This window comes from Cervus canadensis, chromosome 19 (genome assembly GCF_019320065.1).
Source record: "Cervus canadensis isolate Bull #8, Minnesota chromosome 19, ASM1932006v1, whole genome shotgun sequence".
Lineage (NCBI taxonomy): Eukaryota > Metazoa > Chordata > Mammalia > Artiodactyla > Cervidae > Cervus > Cervus canadensis.
Genome location: NC_057404.1, coordinates 52,502,899 through 52,515,227, shown reverse-complemented (window position 1 = coordinate 52,515,227; position 12,329 = coordinate 52,502,899).

Sequence of the window (12,329 nt, the reverse complement as noted above, 5' to 3'; positions counted from 1 at the left end):
AATGAATATATTATAAATGTGAAACTAATGTGATTCATGACTTTCCTTTAAAAATGCAGAAAATATATTTCGAACATGAAAATTCTTTTCTCTGGCAAGTACTTTGGTAACATATTCTACACTTTCCACAAAATTATATTATCATCCTTTTTGAATTAGAGCTGTTACAATAGTCTCTCTTCTAGGACAAAGTCAGTCCTCAGACAGTGTAAGTAAAACAGAGTAACTTATAAGTTACTTTAGATATATTTTAGAAGAAACTTCCTGGACTCAAATTACTTGTCCTAAATCAAGCAGTTTCCTGTTCTTAGACTGCTTTAACTAATGATTTGAGATACAAGACAATTATGATACAGTGGAAGCAAAAAGTATATAATGGCAAAATCATTTTCCAAAATCACAGTGGGGCTAATGTAGGTTAAAGGGCCTGCTGGTCTTACTGTTCTTCTGTCCACTATGTCACTAACGTTTCACACTCCTCCTTATTTGTGAAAGGTTAGTTAGTTTGATTCTGCATTGTATGGCAAATACTCTAAATTGGAAAGTTGTACCCAAATTTTGTTTCTATGCAGTGATAAATGAAACTAAATATATTATAATGCAGTTGCTTGGATTACTAAGGAATAAGGAAAAAACATAGGAAATTGCAGAAATAAGGCTATCAGGTGCAAATATTAAATAATTTTTAGTGCTTTGCTTACTCAATAAAAAATAATATATTATTCAAATGAAATGCAAAAGCAGGAAAAAAACATTGACAAAGAGATAAGGATAAAAGCTACTGAATATAAAGGTATAAAGTTTAAGTGAAAATAACCCAAGATCTTTTCTACTACCATTTAAAGATCCAGATATTTCAGGAAATTAGACGTAAATGAAGAGCGAATGTGATCTTTCCATTAGTGCAATCTTTTATGGACTTAAATATTCCTATGGGCACAGAGTACATTATTTTTGAATATTATAAGAATGAAATCAATTATAAGGAAGAAATATCGCTAGTGTTTAGGGACCTAAATGAATGTTGCTTTCTTGACATTTTTGTTCCACTATAGAAGCTTAAAGGAAGACATTAATGTTTATTTCCCTCTATTCTTGGGTCTAATTAAACATGATTAGCTGTGCAAAGTAAGAGAAAACCCAGTAAGACAGTAGGTGCTGAGAGAGGGCATCAGAGGGCAGACAGACTGAAACCACAATCACAGAAAACAAGCCAATCTGATCACATGGACCACCGCCTTGTCTAACTCAATGAAACTAAGCCATGCCATGTAGGGCCAACCAAGATGGTCGGGTCATGGTGGAAAGATCTGACAGAATGTGGTCCACCGGAGAAGGGAATGGCAAACCACTTCAGTATTCTTGCCTTGAGAACCCCACGAACAGTATGAAAAGGCAAAAAGATAGGACACTGAAAGATGAATTCCCCAGGTTGGTAGGTGCCCAATATTCTACTGGGGATCAGTGGAGAAATAACTCCAGAATGAATGAAAAGACGGAGCCAAAGTAAAAACAACCCCAGTTGTGGATGTGACTTGTGATAGAAGAAAGGTCCGGTGCTGTAAAGAGCAATATTGTATAGGAACCTGGATGTTAGGTCCATGAATCAAGGCAAATTGGAACTGGTGAAACAGGAGATGGCAAGCGTGAACATGGACATTCTATAAATCAGCAAACTAAAATGAACTAGAATAGGTGAATTTAACTCAGATGACCATTATATCTACTACTGTGGGCAAGAATCCCTTAGAAGAAATGGAGTAGCCATCATAGTCAACAAAAGAGTCCAAAATGCAGTACTTGGATGCAATCTCAAAAACAACAAAATGATCTCTGTTCATTTCCAAGGCAAACCATTCAATATCATGGTAATCCAAGTCTATGCCCCGACCAGTAATGCTGAAGAAGGTGAACTTGAATGGTTCTGTAAACACTCACAACACCTTTTAGAATGAATACCCCCAAAAGATGTACTTTTCATTATAGGGGACTGGAATGCAAAAGAAGGAAGTCAAGAAACACCTGGAGTAACAGGCAAATTTGGCCTTGGAATACAAAATGAAGCAAGGCAAAGGATAATAGAGTTCTGCCCAAAGAACACTGGTAACAGCAAACACCCTCACCCAACAACACAAGAGAAGACTCTACACATGGACATCAAGAGATGGTCAATACTGAAATCAGATTGATTATATTCTTTGCAGCCAAAGATGGAGAAGCTCTATACAGTCAGCAAAAACAAGACCAGGAGATGACTGTGGCTCAGATCATGAACTCCTTATTGCTGAAATCAGACTTAAATTGAAGAAAGTAGCGAAAACCACAAGACCATTCAGGTAAGACCTAAATCAAACCCCTTATGACTATACAGTGGAAGTGAGAAATAGATTTAAGGGACTAGATCTGATAGACAGAGTGCCTGATGAACTATGGATGGAGGATCGTGACATTGTACAGGAGACAGGGAGCAAGACCATCCCCAATAAAAAGAAATAGAAAAAAACAAAATGGCTGTCTGAGGAGGCCTTACAAATAGCTGTGAAAAGAAGTGAAGAGCAAAAGAGAAAAGGAAAGATATATCCATGTGAATGCAGAGTTCCAAAGAATAGAAAGGAGAGATAAGAAAGCCTTCCTAAGTGATCAGTGGAAAATAAAGGAAGACAATAGAATGGACAATATTAGAGAATTCTTCAAGAAAATTAGAGATACCAAGGGAACATTTCCTGCAAAGATGGGCTCAATAAAGAACAGAAATGGTATGGACCTAACAGAAGCAGAAGGGATTAAGATATTAAGAAGATATTAAGATATTAAGAAGAGGTGGCAAGAATACACAGAAGAACTGTACAAAAAAGATCTTCATGACCCAGAAAATCATGATGTTGTGATCATTCACCTAGAGCTAGACATCCTGGAATCTGAAGTCAAGTGGGCCTTAGGAAGCATCACTACGAACAAAGCTAGTGGAGGTGATGGAATTCCAGTTGAGCTATTTCAAATCCTAAAAGATGATGCTGTGAAAGTGGGGCACTCAATATGCCAGCAAATTTGGAAAACTCAGCAGTGACCACGGGACTGGACAAGGTCAGTTTTTATTCCAATCCCAAAGAAAGGCAATTTCAAAGAATGCTCAAACTACCACACAATTGCACTCATCTCACACCCTAGCAAATAATGCTCAAAATTCTCCAAACCAGACTTCAACAATATGTAAACCGAGAACTTCCAGATGCTCAAGCTGGATTTACAAAAGGTGGAGGAACCAGAGATCAAATTGCCAACATCCGTTGGATCATTGAAAAAGCAAGAGAGCTCCAGAAAAACATCTACTTCTGCTTTATTGACTATGCCAAAGCCTTTGATTGTGTGAATCACAATCAACTGTGGAAAATAATGAAAGAGATGGGAATACCAGACCACCTGACCTGCCTCTTGAGAAACCTGTATGCAGGTCAGGAAGCAATGGTTAGAACTACACATGGAACAACAGACTGGTTCCAAATCGGGAAAGGAGTACGTCAAGGCTGTATATTGTCACCGTGCTTATTTAACTTATATTCAGAGTACATCACATGAAACGCTGGGCTGAATGAAGCACAAGCTGGAATCAAGATTGCCAGGAGAAATTACAATAACCTCAGATATGCAGATGACACCACCCTTATGGCAGAAAGTGAAGAAGAACTAAAGAGCCTCTTGATGAAAGTGAAAGAGGAGAGTGAAAAAGTTGGCTTAAAGCTCAACATTCAGAAAACTAAGATCATGACATCTGGTCCCATCACTTCATGGCAGCCACATGGGGAAACAGTGGAAACAGTGGCTGACTTAATTTTTGGGGGCTCCAAAATCACTGCAGATGGTGACTGCAACCATGAAATTAAAAGACACTTGCTCCTTGGAAGGAAAGTTATGACCAACCTAGACAGCATGTTAAAAAGCAGAGACATTACTTTGTCAACAGAGGTCCATCTAATGAAGGCTATGGTTTTTCCAGTAGTCAAGTATGGATGTGAGAGTTCAACTATAAAGAAAGCTGAGTGTAGAAGAATTGATGCTTTTGAATTGTGGTGTTGGAGAAGACTCTTGAGAGTTCCTTGGACAGCAAGGAAATCCAACCAGTCCATCCTAAAGGAAACCAGCCCTGAATATTCATTGGAAGGACTGATGCTGAATCTGAAACACCAGTACTTTGGCCACCTGATAGGAAGAGCTGACTCATTTGAAAAGATCCTGATGATGGGAAAGATTGAGGGCAGGAGGAGAAGGGGGCGACAGAGGATGAGATTGTTGGATGGTATCACCAAGTCAATGGACACGAGTTCAGGTAAGCTCTGGGAGTTGGTGATGGACAGGGAGGCCTGCCGTGCTGCTGTCCATGGGGTCGCAAAGAGTTGGACACGATTGAGCGACTGAACTGAACTGAACAGTGCTGGATTGATTGTCTTTGATACATAATGTCTCAAGTCCCTTAACTATAAATACTTATAATAACCTTCTGCCTTAGAGGAGCTTTGTGATATTTACTAAGATCCAAGAAATCCCAAGAAATTATTGATTTACCAGGATAGAAAGCAAAATGCTAAGTAGAAATATGCAATGAATAACTTTGTGTTGCTGTTTCCTTGTAACCATCATTATGATTCATGTTATTCCAATATAAAAGGATATCTTATAATGATATCAAAACTTCTAGGAAAGCTTTTATTTTGTTTCTTCTAGCCAGACAACAATTTCATTTAATACTAAGATATTTCCAAAATCAAAAATTGGGAGTAAAGTATGTATTTTGTATTTAATGCAATCCATCAGCTGAGGAAAGATATAGGTGCAACAATAATAAATGCAAAGTTGCATAAAGTCTACAGGTTAAAGAAATAGAGAAATAAAAATATAAAGGTTTCTATGATAAAAAGAGGTTTCCAGCAAAATAATTTTCATATGAAATTTCACATGACATTTTCAAAATGTAGGCAACAATAGCCAAAGAAAAGTAAATATAGAAAATATTTTGATATGAATTTTATCATGTGTATGAATGAAAGTGTCTTGATATTCTTCTAGTAGGAAAAAGGTTTAAGTGACTTCAAAATGTTAGAAAACCAGTTCAAGGCCTCAGAAACTCTGGCAGTAGTTTGAATCAAAGTAAAAGAGTAGCAGATTAAAAAAGTGACATAATTTGGTATATCCTTTAAATTTCCATTTTTCATCTGTGAGTTAATGCTATAGGTAATATTTTGCTAATTTAATTGGGATTTCTGTGACTTTTATAAGCTGTGTATACTTTTTAATGATTATCCATTTCCATTTATCCATTTCTGAGTCACTTATTGAAGTTCTTTGTCCAGTCATCACTTATGGTTTTTACTTTTTCCTCATAAACTTGTAGGAATTGCTTCTACTGTCTAGATACTAGTCTCACATGAATTTCAAATGTTGAAATTGATCTCTGCACAGGGTACCTTCTCTCTGTTGTTATGGTCAATATTTAGAATTTTAGATCAATTTTTACCTTTTGGTTAATGCTAGTTGAATACTATTCAATCCATCACCTCCCTAAGGTTCTTTTCTTTTTTTTGTTCTCCTATTTTATTACCTTTATAGTTATCTTTGTTGTATTTTGGTCTTCAGTCCAGCAGAAATCCACTTATGTACAATTTTTATTTTCCATACATAAGAAAGTTTTCAAAACACTATTTACTTCATAATTCATTATTTTCCTATTAACTGATGAAACAATCTTTATGAGATATAAATTTTCCTAATATGCAAGTGTCCATCATTGAGGCCTTTAACTTGTTCATTGGTTTTGACTTTTAGATTTATATTAACAGCAAGTTTTTACTACAGTTCAGTTCAGCTCAGTCACTCAGTCGTGTCCAACTCTTTGAGACCCCATGGACAAGTGCACGCCAGGCATCCCTGTCCATCATCAACTCCCAGATTTTACCCAAACTCATGTCCATTGAGTCGGTGATACCATCCAACCATCTCATCCTCTGTCATCCCTTTCTCTTCCCATCTTCAATCTTTTCCAACATCAGAATCTTTTCAAATGAGTCAGTTTTCACATCAGGTGGCCAAACTATTGGAGTTTCAGCTTCAGCATCAGTCCTTCCTATGAATATCCAGGACTGATTTCCTCTAGGCTGGTAGGTTGGAACTCCATGCTGTCCAAGGGGCTCTCAAGAGTCTTCTTCAACACCACAGTTCAAAAGCATCAGTTCTTCTGTGCTCAGCTTTCTTTATAGTCCAACTCTCACATCCATACATGACTCCTGGAAAAACAATAGCCTTCACTAGATGTACCGTTGTTGGTAAAGTAAGGTCTCTGTTTTTTAATATGCTGTCTAGGTTGGTCATAACTTTTCTTCCAAGGAGCAAGTGTCTTTTAATTTCATGGTTGCAGTCACCATCTGCAGTGATTTTGAAGCCTGGAAAAACAAAGTCAGCCACTGTTTCCAATGTTCCCTGTCTAGTTGCCATGAAGTGATGGAACTTGGTGCCATGATCTTAGTTTTCTGAATGTTGAGTTTTAAGGTAACTTTTTCACTCTCCTCTTTCACTTTCAAGAAGCTCTTTAGCCCTTCTTTGTTTTCTGCCATAAGGGTGGTGTCATTTGCATATCTGAGGTTATTGATATTTCTCCCAGCAATCTTGATTCCAGCTTGTGCTTCATCCAGTCTGGCATTTCGCATGATGTACTCTGCATATAAGTTAAATAAGCACGGTGACAATATACAGCCTTGACGTACTCCTTTCCCGATTTGGAACCAGTCTGCTCTTCCATGTCCAGTTCTAACTGTTGCTTCCTGACCTACATACAGATTTTTCAAGAGGCAGGTCAGGTGGTTGGGTATTCCCATCTCTTTCATTATTTTCCACAGTTGATTGTGATCCACACAATCAAAGGCTTTGGCATAGTCAATAAAGCAGAAGTAGATGTTTTTCTGGAGCTCTCTTGCTTTTTCAATGATCCAATGGATGTTGGCAATTTGATCTCTGGTTCCTCCACCTTTTGTAAATCCAGCTTGAGCATCTGGAAGTTCTCGGTTTACATATTGTTGAAGTCTGGTTTGGAGAATTTTGAGCATTATTTGCTAGGGTGTGAGATGAGTGCAATTGTGCAATAGTTTGAACATTCTTTGGCATTGCCTTTCTTTGGGATTGGAATGAAAACTGACCTTTTCCATTCCTGTGGCCACTGCTGAATTTTCCAAATTTGCTGGCATATTGAGTGCAGCACTTTCACAGCATCATCTTTTAGCAATTGAAATAGCTCAACTGGAATTCCATCACCTCCACTAGCTTTGTTCGTAGTGATGCTTCCTAAGGCCCACTTGACTTCAGATTCCAGGATATCTGGCTCTAGGTGAATGATCACACCATCATGATTTTCTGGGTCATGAAGATCTTTTTTGTACAGTTCTTCTGTGTATTCTTGTCACCTCTTCTTAATATCTTCTGCTTCTGTTAGGTCCATACCATTTCTGTTCTTTATTGAGCCCATCTTTGCATGAAATGTTCCCTTGGTATCTCTAATTTTCTTGAAGAGTTCTCTAGTATTGTCCATTCTATTGTCTTCCCCTATTTCTTTGCCTTGATCACTTAGGAAGGCTTTCTTATCTCTCCTTGCTATTGTTTAGAACTCTGTATTCAAATGGGTATATCTTTCCTTTTTTTCTTTGCATTTCACTTCTCTTGTTTTCATAGCTGTTTGTAAGACCTCCTCAGGCAATCATTTTGCCTTTTTTCTTTTGTTTTTATTGGGGATGGTTTTGATCACTGCCTCCTTTACAATGTCACTAACCTCTGTCCATAGTTCTTCGGGCATTCTATCAGATCTAATCCCTTGAATCTATTTGTCATTTCCACTGTAATCATAAGGGAATTGATTTAGGTCCTACCTGAATGGTCTTGTGGTTTTCCCTACTTTCTTCAATTTAATTTGGCAATAAGGAGTTCATGATCTGAGCCACAGTCATCTCCCAGTCTTGTTTTTGATGACTGTATAATGCTTCTCCATCTTTGGCTGCAAAGAATATAATCAATCTGATTTCGGTGTTGGTCATCTGACAAAATGTGGTCCACTGGAGAAGGGAATGGCAAACCACTTCATTATTCTCGCCTTGAGATCCCCATGAACAGTATGAAAGGGCAAAAAGATAGGACACTGAAAGGTGAACTCTCCAGGTCGGTAGGTGTCCAATATGCTACCAGATATCAGTGGAGAAATAACTCCAGAAAGAATGAAGGGACAGAACCAAAGCAAAAACAACAGACTGGTGATGGCAGTTAAATCTGATGCTATAAAAAGCAATAATGCATAGGAACCTGGAACGTTAAGTCCTTGAATGAAGGCAAATTGGAAGTGGTCAAACGGGATGGCAAGAGTGAGCATTGACATTTTTGGAATCAGCGAACTAAAATGGACTGGAATGGGTGAATTTAACTCAGATGATCATTATATCTACTACTGTGGACAAGAATCCCTTAGAAGAAATGGAGAAGCCATCATAGTCAACTGAAGAGTCCAAAATGCAGTCTTGGATGCAATCTCAAAAATGACAGAATGACCTCTGTTCGTTTCCAAGGAAAATCATTCACAGGAATCCAAATCTATGCCCCAACTAGTAATGCTGAAGAAACTGAAATTGAACGGTTCAATGAAGACCTATAAGATCTTCTAGAACTAACACCCAAAATGATGTCTTTTTTGTTATAGGGCACTGGAATGCAAAAGTAGGAAGTCAAGACATACCTGGAGTAACAGGCAAATTTTGCCTTGGAGTACAGAATGAAGCAGGGCAAAGGCTAATAGCATTTTGCAAAAAGAATGCACTGGTCATAGCAAACACCCTCTTCCAACAACACAAGATAAGTTTTTTGCTACAGTGGTCCTATAACTTATTTTACTGGCTGACAGGGCAAGTTCTTCCCAATACCCTCTACTTTGCACTTCTCTCTCAGAGTTGACCTAACTTTCTAAGGATTTTTCTCCTACATTTGTCTTAGAACATGCTAGAATAATCAAAATAGCTTGAAAATCATCACAAAATTGTATATCCACAGAATTTGATTGTAATTACAACATATTTAATTAAAACATCTGGAAAATTGACTTTTCAAAGTGTCAAATCATCTTACCTAGGACTAGAAAGTATCTTAATCTATGTCTTTAATAAAATTTAATCACTTCTCTCAATGGAAGGTCTTATATTCTTTCCAGGGTAATATTTACAAACTATTGACATACTTTAGTTTCTGGGTTTCTGGTATTTATATCTTACTTTTTCCATTGTAATTTCCATTTTCAATTTATTATTGTCAATATAAGCAAATGCTATTAATTTTTTCATCTATTTATTAGAATCACTACTGGAGATATTATATATTTGAAAATTCACAGCTTTAACCCCTTAAAAAACACAGTGTTTTATTAACTAGTGGTAGTGAAGGAGCTGAAACTCTTCAGTTATGTTTACCAGATTTTGCAAGTAAAAATAGAATTAATTTGTAATCTCAAATAAAAACAAATAATATTTTAGAATAAGTATATCCCATGCCAAAAAAAATGGGACATAATAAACTTATTCATTGTTTATTTAAAATTCAGATTTAACTGAAAGTCCTGTGTGATAACTTATAACCTGTCCCCAAGTGATTCTCTTTCACAAGCAGTACTGAAAATGACACACAGCTAATTATTTTGCCTACAACTAATAATGGTTTTATCACTTACCTTCAAATCATTACACATCATTCAGTATCAAATAATTAATAAATTTCCTTATGATTCATTACGTCAATGGAAATGTGTAAGATGCTTATTGGAAATGTGTTGGTCTTTCCATTAATTCTGGCTCAGTTAGGGGTCCATCTTCAGGTTGATCATTTTCTTTTTGTGTAGCTCCTTTCTCCTGTGAATCTCATCTGTGACATCAACTGCACTGTTCATAATGTCAGACCTCCATCTAAGTATCTCCTGTAAATATTTGGGACCATATTTTGGGTATGCTCATTGTTATCCCACCTTCAAAAGGTTAGAACAGTGCTCATACTGAATGTAAATTGTGAATGAATTGTAATTGGTCCATATTTACTAACTTGCTTTATTTGTATTTGTTTTCAATTTCAGAAAAATTTACAGCCTCATGTAAAACCTAGAGGAGATTTCAGCAGAGAGAGAAACGAATTGCATTATAGAATAAAAATTAGTTTTTTCATTAAATTGAAATGTGCTGAAATACCATGCCACTAATTTATGGAAGTAGGCAACTCTGGTTAAAGATTGCATTACATTCCCAAAAGTGAGATTAGGATTGCAGTGTATTATGCAGTAAAATGGAGTGTGTATCTCTACCTTCCACAGGTTTCAAGCAGTTCCAAGCTGGGGATGGGAATGGAGATCTGAGAGCAGTGGTATAAAGGCTTTCTAATAAAATGTTGTTCTGTAGAATATTCACAAACTATCACTGAGTGTAGGTATTATAAAACCATTGATATTATTAGAGAACTAGATATCTCTTTTATAAAAGAGAAAAGAAAAGAAAAAAGAGAGAGAGAGAGAACACTTTTGTCTGCCTGAAAGCATGAGTTGATTTTCAAAATCAAATTGTTTGATTTGAAAAAAACTCTATTTTGAAAATTGAACACAAATAAAAATGAGATAAAAATGAAAGAGAAACTGCAAGCTATTGTTAATAAGCTAATACTATTGAAAATATTTATTTTAAGTGTACTTAAATTATACCCCTGTGGTCACTACTGAAGATATTATACATTTGAATATACTGATAGGTTTATAAAAGCAAACATTTCAAAATACAGTATTTCCCAAAATGTTATGTGTAGAGAGCAAAAAAATAAAAATTAAGCTAAAAAGTGAACATTACCAGTATTAGAAAATTACGTACCTGCCAGCTGATTCCATTCTGACACAGGTCTTGTTTTGCCATCTCTTCTTTTTGTTGTTGTTGTTTTTTTGTTTGTTTGTTTGTTTGTTTTGCCATCTCTTCTGTACCAACGAGGTACTATGACAAGACATTTGTCTGCACAATAGTATTTCCCGTGTAAAATCAAATCTAACTCAGTGTAACTTTTACAAAAGCTAAGTAGCCAGGTACATGTCTGGATATTATAGACTGACTGACTTCTGAATGTGAACGTTGTCTTTATTTCTAATTAGCTAAGCAACCTAGAGTTAAGTGACTATTCACCCCAGATCTTTAGTGTTCTTATATGTAAAGTGAGAATAACTCTTGGTTGTTTTTGTTCAGTATCTAAGTTGTGTCCCACTCTTTGCAGCTCCATGGATTGTAGCATGCCAGATTCTTCTGTCCTTCACTATCTCCTGGAGTTTGCTCGAATTCATGTCCATTGAATCAGTGATGCTATCTTACCTATCTCATCCTCTGCCAACCCCTCTCCTTTTGCCTTCAGTCTTTTCCAGCATCAGGGTCTTTTCATTTAGGTGGTTCTTTGCATCAGGTGGCCAAAGTATTGGAGCTTCAGCTTCATCCTTCTGATGAATATTTAGGGTTGATTTCCTTTAGGATTGACTGGTTTGATCTCCTTGCAGTCAAAGGGACTCTCAAGCATCTTCTCCAGCACCACAATTCAAAAGCATCAATTCTTTGGTGCTCAGCCTTCTTATGATCCAACTCTTACATCCATACATGACTACTGGAAAAACCTACTGGAAAAATAATAGCTCTTACCTCAGAAATAACCCAGAGTTATGACTCCTATTTATGTCCCCTGTCCATCCTGTTCCTATCTCTCATGTCCTTGATCTCTGAAGCCTTCCATCCCACCATTGTCCTTTATGACTTGATCCTAAGGTTTGCTTTGACACAAACCTCTAGGGTGTTTTGTTTTTCTATTCTTATGCTATTATCTCTTAAGATACAGTTTTCTAAGTTTTGCTCTTTATCTTTTCTAAGAGCAGAGGAATGTATCAAGTATAGAGGCAAAGTATTCTAGTAGCTGGTATAGAAACACTACTGCATGAGGTTTATCACACAATATTTTCCTTTATCTCCTTTTTTCTTTGTCTCATTAACAACATCACCATGATCTTAACTCATGTATAATCACACTATTTTTTCCATACTCACATGAGCTGTCCAAAAGTTGCACAACCATTTGAGCACAGTAATGTATTACCTTAGATCCTTCCTGTCCTTGATCCTTCCTCGGTTGAGTTCTTCAGAGAAGCCAGTCAATTTTCATTAATGCACTATTACAAATCTTGAATAAAGGCTAATATTTAGAACTGTAGCCCAAATCAAGAACATAATCCAGTTTGAGTTTGTCAGTACAATAGTGTT